This window comes from Pteropus vampyrus, unplaced genomic scaffold, assembly GCF_000151845.1.
Source record: "Pteropus vampyrus isolate Shadow unplaced genomic scaffold, Pvam_2.0 Scaffold91, whole genome shotgun sequence".
Taxonomy (NCBI): Eukaryota; Metazoa; Chordata; class Mammalia; order Chiroptera; family Pteropodidae; genus Pteropus; species Pteropus vampyrus.
In genome coordinates this window covers 3,079,192-3,088,849 of record NW_011888872.1, presented here as the reverse complement: position 1 = coordinate 3,088,849, position 9,658 = coordinate 3,079,192, and the positions used below count along the sequence as shown (strand labels likewise).

Genomic DNA, 9,658 nt, shown 5'->3' with positions numbered 1-9,658 from the left:
CCCTAGCCAATACTGAAGCTGATGGTGACAAAGATTCTCAGCCTTCCATAGATAAAAGTCTTTATAGGCTACAGTCTAAGAGGGAGATGTCAAACAGTGCTTTGTGTCAAAGCACAGTCTTAGAAAACCTCTATTTTTATATATATTTATAAATCAGTGTTTCTTTGAGGGTTCAGAAGGCACATAAAAAATGATTATAATAAAAACAACAGCCACGAAAAACAGCATTACCTAACTTTATTTGAGCATTTCCTATGAGTGAAGCACTATGACAAAAGTTGATATTTATTGCATCATTAATCCTCAAACGATCCAATGACTTAGTGTCTATTTTAGCCTTATTTCATAGTTGAGGACCGAAGCAAATAAGGGTAAAAAAGAAGGTGGCAGAATATATTGGAATTGAACTCAGAGAGTCTGACTCCAAAGTCATGGCTCTGATTTTTAGTTGTTCAGATGCTGAAATTCAGCAACATAAATACTATACGAGAAGAGAGAATGGTAAGTGTATGCTCTACAGGCATATTTTTCTGACTAGTGGTGCTGTATACAATAATGACTATTTTAATTTTTGATAATTTTTTGCTGCCTATAAGTATATAAAATATAACCAGGTACCCAGTGAGATTTCATAGCCATTGTTAATGAGTGGGATGTTGACACAAAAAATGCTTATCCAATTAAATGTTTAAGTATGAGATGATTTTAAAAATTATTTCTTGGATTTTTTTACCAATGAAAAAGCCATTCACTCAATAAACATATTTAATATACTTATCCACTTGCCAACCTCTGTTGAAGTTGCTATGTTTTATACTAATATTCATTCACTCATTTGATATGATATAGCAACGAATAAAATAGTTTTCATGAAGTTTATAATTACATGGAATAAAAACTAAAATTAATAGCAGAGTGGAAAACAAAGAGCATTTCACTTGTTAGTTCTTCACAGAAGTCAAGGAATTGATGTTTGAACCGAAATATCTAAATATCATTTCAACTTCAATTCAGCATTTACTGAAAATTTTACTAACTACAATAGTTACATCTAACATGTATATAGTACTTGGTAATTAACCAAATACTTATTTTGTCCCTCACAACTTCCCTTATTTTGTCACTCACAAAACCTTCACAATATACATGTTAGGCCAAATCATTGTCCCTGTGTTACAGAGGAAGAAAGGGTAGCTTAAAAAAATTAAATTATTTGCCTAAGGATATTGAATAAGTGATAGAGCTAGGACTTAAACTTGAAGTGTGGTTGAAAACCAAACAAATAAAATGCTAACTAAACTGTAAACATACATGCACAAAATTATTCAATAAAGAAATATTAAACAACATTCATTTATTCTACAAGTATTTACTTCTGTCTACTAGGTAGGCCAGATAGAATATGTGGTCCCTAACCTGGACCTGGATGATTGAGTAAACATTCAAACAAACATAGGAAGGGCACATGTGGAGGCAAAGCACAGTTACAGCTATGCAAACCAAAACAAGATGTGAAGCCAAGAAAGTATCTAGTGTGTTTAGGAAATTATGACTTTTGAAGATAACTCAAGCATAGGTCAGCAAGGAAGATATGTTAAACAACAACCACGAAAAACAGCATTACCTAACTTTATTTGAGCATTTCCTATGACAAAAGTTGATATCTATTGCATCATTAATCCTCAAACAATCCAATGACTTAGTGTCTATTTTAGCCTTATTTCATAGTTGAGGACCGAAGCAAATAAGGGTAAAAAAGAAGGTGGCATATACTAAAGGATCATATACTAAAGGCTCTATTGACACTATGCAATGAATACATACTTAATTTCACTGGCTTTGTAGACCCATTAAAGATTTTAAATGGAAAAAGTGAATTTTGTATAACATGATTGATACTGTAGGAAATGAACACTATCAGCAGTATGAAGGAGGGATTGGCAAGGTAAAAGCTCTACACTTTGCTTAACTTCTCTCCGCCTCTTGGTGTATATGTGAAGAACAGATAAATCAATATGGCTGGGAGGCATAGAAACTGGAAGACAAATTAGGAAGAGGAGACTGAAAAAAGTAGATTAGGTCAAGATTCTTCAGGACCTTGCTAACAATTTAACCTTTACTTTGTAGGTAAGCTTTATAGCACTTATGAACAAATATTACTATTTGCCCATTTATGTTTCCCTCAGTAGCTAGCATTGTACCACTAGATTGTAAATGTGGTTGACGAACATTAAATGTTTTTATTATTAATAAATGTAATTTTATTAATTAAATGTTAATTTATTAATTTAGCCTATATAGGACAAAATCTAATCGAAATGAACAGATACAAGGATTTCTGTGGAAACATAATGCATATCTAGAAAAAAATAACATGTTCTACAAAATCAGACAATAAAAATGACAGATTTTAAGGGAAAGAAAATGTTAGGGCACTATAACTATAACCCATGAAACTTATGACTAGAGCATAATATCATAAAAAAAAATCCTAATTTTAAAAATATTTGCACAATTTAAAAAACATATTAACTACCTAATAAATAAAGAAATACTATGATAAATATGGGGCTTTGCTTTTAAATAACAATGAGTAAAAGTTACTTAATGGACAGAAGTGTAAGGAAAGGATCAGGTTGCTGAATTATGTATGAAGGAACAAAATGCACAGAGGGAAATTGCTCAATTACCTATCCAAGACAGAGCACGTGGTCAGGTGAGCCAAGAAAAAACTCTGCAGCCAATGGACATCATGTACAGTACGTCTTTCCTCCACATCTTATAAGTTCACCTGTGTTAGTGTACTTTGAATATAAATGTTGTTACTTGCTTGTGCAAAATATGAATTACACATGAACCCACATAATTTCCATTCTAAACAGACATCATTCCCACATTTACAAATTGTGTAAGAGCTAATTAATGTTACATATATATATAACAGGATAGACTATAACTGGAATTACAAATCTAACATCAACTAATCAGAGAATTTTTTCCTTTTTTAAACATATTTTTATGAAGAATATTTATAAAATGCAAATAACATCTGAATGAAAAATAACTATAAAACAAACAGTCACACTGTCACCACCCAGCTTCAAAATAACATTTAGGAAACCACCTGCATGATCAAATCCACATCAGTGGCCCACACTTGGAACTACCATCCTGGATTTAGTCCGTATCATTCCTTTATCTTACTTATAGTTTATCCTAAGTACTATAGTGTTTGATTTAGCTTGTTATATTTTGTTTTATAAATGAAAATCTATGGACATAATCTATGCCTTGGTTTGTTCATTCAATATTATGCTTTTTAGATTTAACTGTGATAATGCATGTACTTGTAGCATGTTCATTTGCACTGCTATATATTGCATTTCATGAATATATTAAAACTCATTTATCCATTCTATGGTCAATGGACATCTCAGATATTTTCCACTTTTCTTGCTATTATAAACAAAGTACCTATGCATATTCTTTTACTTGTCTCCAGGTACACATGTACAGTATTTATTCTGCATGTATACTGCTTGCTTGCAGGGATTTTCATGTTCCACTTTATTATTTAACACAGATTGATTTGAAAGTGGTTTTAACTCTTTTCATTCCCAAATACATTGTATGAGACTTCCCACAGCTCCCCATTTCTACCAGCATAAGATATAGATTTTTTTAACTCCTATCAATCTGATAACTGTAAATGGTTTCTCAATGCAATTTCACTTTGTATTTTCATGATTAATAACGAAGTCAAATATCTTTTATTTTGTTTAACTTGCTAGTTCATGCATCTTTTAATATGAAGTGCACATTCAAGTCATTTGTCCATCTTCAGCATTATTTGGTTTTTACATGTAAATTTGTAGAATGTCTTTATATATTATAGATTCTCATCTTTTATAGATTTTAGATTCTCATATACATTGTTGTTACTACATTCTTCTCAGTTATGGTCTATTTTCACTTTATAATGTCTATTAATAAACAGATAATTTTTGTGAAATCAAATTTGCCTTCATGGTTTGCTAATTCTGTGTTTTCATTAAGAAATCTTTTCTAAGCCAAGAATATACATATATTTTCTTATATTATCTTGCAAAAGATTAGATATTGCCTTTCACATTTAAGGTGTTTAATACATTTAATACATATACTTTTGTATATGGTATGACATAAGGAGCATGGTAAGGAAAGACTTTACTTTTTCCCATATTGACAGAGTTGATTCAGCACAACCCATAGTCAAATGCTTTTGCCTACTGGTCAGCAATGACAGAGCTGTCTTAAAGTATTAGTATGTTTCTGACTCTCTTCTGTTCTACTGGCCTAAATCTGGAAAAACAACACATATCTTAATTACTGTAACTTTACAATAAGAATTAATATCCGGTAGAGCACATTCCCCAAACTTCTTCTTCAGCAAGAATATTTTGGCTCTTCTTGACCACTGCTCTTCATAAACAAATAAAACCATATTATGCTAGTACACACACACGTACACACACAATGAGAGAGAGAAAGAGGGAGAGAGAGGGAGAGAGAGAGAGAAAGAGAATAAAGCTTTCAATATTTCACCATTAATAAGGTACCTTTTTTTTTTTTTTAGCAGTAACTCAATCTGGTTAAGAAATTTTTTCTTCACTTGCTTTGTTAAGAAATTTTATCATTATTTATTATTGCAGTGTATCAAGTAAATTTTTGAATCTAAATGTTATTCTTATTGATTTCTAATGCTGCATCAATCTTACATTCTTTTTATAAAATTTTGTTACTATATAACATTTATACATTGCTTGATTCACTCTGCTAATACATTAAGTTTTTTAAATCTAAGTTTTTGGTAGAATCAGTCTATAATTGTTCTTTTTTAAAAAAAATACTGTCTTTGTCTCCAAAATATAAGTTGGGTAATCCTTTTTTCTGTCATCTAAAAAATTTTATAAAATTGGAATTTTCAGTTGCTTAAAACTTGGTAAAAGATTCTAATAAAATGATATGGTAATGGTGTTTTTTGAGATTAACTACTGAAAATTTTTAATACACATAGAGCATTCATATGTTCTCTTTCTTTTTTATTGTTTTGGTAACTTATGCTAGAAATTTGCCATTTTCATGTCTCAAATTTGCAGCAAAGAAGTGTTTAAAATGTCTTTTTAGTGTCTTTTTAAAACCTGATGAATTTTTTATTCTCTAATCATCTATCTTCCAAATCAGCTTAGTCCATTTTGTCTTTGAAAGTTTACTTCATCCACATTGAATATGATTACATATATACTCTTTTAGCTGGTGCTTTTTATTTATCCCAATTTTCTGATCTTTTTTACTTATTTGACTTGTATTGATTTTTGACATTGATATTTCCCTTATAATTTTTCATGTATTTGAGAGCTAAACGTATATTTTATCTTTCATTGATTGCCATAATAAGCATACCTAACTTAAAAATTAGAGAAAATCAATCTTTTTAAATTTCTCTCAAACTTTACAAGAACCTTAGAACCCTTTAACTCCAATCACCTACTCTATTAAAATACTATTTTGATGACAATATTTTTGTTAAATATTTCTTCTAATCTGACTTTTATTATAGTCAATGTTTGTTTAGAATTTTCCACATACTATTTCTCTCCTTCCACACTCCCTCTTTCCTTCCCTATCCCATTCTGTATCCTGGACTTTCAAATGGGATTTATATCCTTCTTAAAGGACTTACTTAGAATTTAGAATTATTATTTAGAATTCTCTTTGAAAAGGAACTGTTCATGATAAACTCAGCTCTTATTTCTCAGAAATTTTCTTCATGTTGCCTTATTTTTGGAAGAGTTTTTTGGATGCATAATTCTAGGTGACCAGTTATTTTCTATATGCCATTTAAAGATACAATTCTACACTTTCTTTCACCTTCCATTACTGATTGCAGTGTCTGCTCAGTCTAATCATTGTTTCTTTGTTGGTAAACTGTTTTTACTCACTGAGAGGCTTTTAATATGTGTCCTGTGCTTCAGTGTTCTGCAGGTTCTAGGTTAGAGGTTTCTAGGTTTGGGTTTATTTTCATTTATCCTCTGAGACTTCTGCATCTCCAAATAGGTGTTTTCCATCATTTCTGAAAATTCCTTGCCATTATTTCTCTAAGCAGTGCGTCTGTTACGATCCACTTTTCCCTTCTGGAAATCTATTTAGATATATGTGGTGCTTTATTCCTTATTCCACATCTCTCAACCTGTTTTCTTCCATATGTTTTAGCCTTTTATCCTAATTCCCTCAGATATTCCAGTTCCATAATACTCTTTTACCTCTATACAGTTTGCTATTTAATCCATCTTTTGAAATTTAAGTTATGATTATTGTTAGATTTTTCAAATCTGCTTGTCATTTTATAGTTCATATTTTCCTGTTTTAATTTTAAATATTTTTATATTTTATACTTGTATATTTTATTTTTATATCTGTATAAATTCATTATCTGAAACTTTATCAGGTTTAATATTGCTATGCCTTATTTCTGCTGGCTCTCTTTCATGGTGACTTACTTCCTTGTGTTGCATTAGTGAGTTTTAATTTTTGATTATTCACTGTCCTTTCTTGTAATTTTATCTTTGGGAATTCTTTGAGGCCAGAGTTGAAAGTATAATTTCCTTCAAAGTAGACTTCTGCTTACTCCATAAAGATCCAGACCATTAAGTTAGGTCTTATATATTTTCTAAGATTTGCTAGCATGTCAAAAAGAACCTTTATCACTTTTATGCCTCTTATTTTCTTATGCTTTCTTACCAGATGTTTTTGGATGCACTGCCATCTGGCCTGCAGCTTTCTGGGCAGGAACCTTCTGGGCTGGAGCCTTCTTGCCTGCAGTGGTCATTTTTGCTGGAACCTTTGCAGCTGCACCTTTAGCAGCAGGTGTTTTTTTTGAGGAGAAGCTTTCAGGAATGCTGTCTTTTGAAGCTAACTTCAAGCTTGATTATTCTGTTTCTCATTTTCTTTGCCTTTGTGACTTTGTAACAATCAGATTTGTCATCCTGGCTTCAATCTTCTGGGCCCATCTTGTGGCTGCGCATTTTGTACTGATATATGCCTTCTGCCAGGCTTGTCAGGCACACTTCTTGGCAGGCACTGTGTAGGCACCTGAGGATGTCAATGAGCTACATGCATTTGAAAGAAACAGCCTGTCTCCTCACCTTCGTGCAAGGTTCATCAACCAAAGCTCTGTTCAGATCAATAACATTTACAGTCACGACCAGCTTCTGGGCATGAGGCTCAAAGGAGATGTAGGCTGCCCTGCCCACTTCCACAAAGCGCCTGAACACCATGTTGGTGGTGTTTGTGAGAAGAAATGAGTCTTATTTTAAAATAAATCCTTTGTGTCAGGTTTTTTCTATTTGTTTCTTTTGTTTCTGTTTTCCCACAAAGGATATGTCAATTTGGGTCCAAATAAGGCCAATTTGTGTTTAGGAGATGTCTCACCCCCACCCCACCTACTACTAAAATTTGTATAGGAAATTCTTCTCAATATGGAAGTTTATAATTTATAACTGAAAGTGTACCCCCATTGGTTACCAGAGTCATGCAACAGGCTCTCAAAAGTCCCCTTATATTATGTAGACAGTAGATTTGTTTCAAGTTCTGTGTACCTTTCAGAGACATCAAAACCAAAGACTGAGATCACTACTTATGCAAAGGTCTCTTAGACAGAAGTTAGTTTTAGTACTATCAAATATATCTGGATTCCTACAATCATATTAATTTTGGATCCTGAGAAAAAACAAAATTTCTTCCTACCTACATAATTTAAAAGTTTTATTTTTACCTTTTAATGTTTCCACTGGAAATATAGTCTGCATATTATCAGAAGGACAGTCAATATTCTCTTTTCCCTCAAATATTGGCTGGATGAATGTTAGTAGAAGGGTGAAGGAGTGGATTGCCTAACAATCAGCTGCTCTATACCATCCCTCTATACTAAAGGTGGCAAACTTTTTCTGCAAAAGGTCTGACGGTAAATATTTTAGGCTTTCATTCCACATGGTCTCGACCTCAACTACTAAACTGCTTTTTCACTGCAAAAGCTGTCACAGACAATACCTAAATGAATAAGCGTGGCTATATTCAAAAAGAAAAAGAAAGAGAGAGAGAGGAGGAGGTGGGAGAAATAAATCTACACATTATCTAAATAAGTAGTGGTGAACTCCCACTGGCACATCTAAGCACAGGAGTAATGACTTGAGAAATAAGTATTATGAACATTTCTCTGAAGTAGACATGGTGAATCTCCACACTGTACACCAACTTCCTAGGAAACCAGTGAAACTAAAAAGATACATCCATCTTCCCAGTTGCCCTCTGATAATTCTCATTCCAAGAATTATCCAGTAATCTTTCATCAGTGGTAAAGTTTGCACTGGGACCTATATGTCAAGAGATATATAAATTTTTTTCAAAGAAAGGAATATACACTGTACATTCCATGAAGAATGTGAATTATATTACTTGAGAATGGCTATAATGTATGCCCTTGAACTGGGCGCCACTTAAGTGATTTTCAGATGGCAAAATTGAGATTAAAAAGGTTGCTCACTTGAAAATGACTCTTTTGGTACTCCACAAAAGAGAATCTTATAAATTTAGCACTAAATGTCTTTGTAAGAGGTGAGACATTCCGTGGAGCATATTTTAACAGTCTAATCATTAACCTAGGTTGGGCCTTTTAAAAATTTTAGTTATAAATTATAAAGCATAAGTTTCCAAATTAAAAATTTTTCCTTTAATATAAAAGATCACAAATAATAGCAACAGATCATAAGTATTGATAGCCAAAAAAAAAAACAAACAAAAAAAGTTCCAAACATGACAAAAATTTCCAGAAGGATTAAGTTACCTTTGCAACTAATATTCTAGGAGAACAAATATGCAAAGTATTGGTTAGGGACATTGGTTCTTCTTAGACATATTAGTTAACTTTTGTCTGGACTCCACATATTTGCTAGTTCGAAGAAAAAAAAATATAAACTACTATTCTAATGCAATAATAGTCAAATATAGTTCAACATTTTATATCAAATATATAGCTGTATCTGAGTCTCCAAACAGGGCAGAAATGGGGTCAAGCCTTTTGGTACAATCCGAGCTAGCAGCTAAACACTGTCCTAGATGATGCTTCCAAGCTTTCCAAAGAGCACTCTTGGTATTGCCTATAATGAAAGAAGAAACAGCCTGAGGCATCATGTTTCCCCAGATCTAGAAAACTCACCCAATTATTATATACATCATTAACTTCCAGTTCTTGAAGGATTCTACATTTCATAATATTTAAGACCTTAAAATCTCATCAAGAAAAAGGATAAATTTAAAAAAAGATATAACTATATATTGACAAAGGTGATATTATACTATTATGCAATACTGTTAAATTATTTCAATATGATTATCATAGGCTTTTTTCTATCATTTCCACATTTTCTACATGGAACACGATTTATTGTGATAATCAGGAAAAAATACATACACGTACACACAATGAATTAAGGTCAGTGTTTAAGTCCAAGTTTTACTTTCAGTTTACCCAGTGAAGTTTTGGCATGTGCTCTCACTTTGTGGGCCTTGGCCATCTGTTGGGTGATCCATCCCCAACTCCCACCCCAGCTCTGGTTCCTGG

General features: G+C 32.3%; 1 pseudogene; it reads right to left on the bottom strand.

Moving 5' to 3' along the window:
* Positions 1-6,766: 6,766 nt before the first annotated feature.
* Positions 6,767-7,316, bottom strand: LOC105294677 (annotated as a pseudogene).
* Between the last annotated feature and the right edge of the window lie 2,342 nt (positions 7,317-9,658).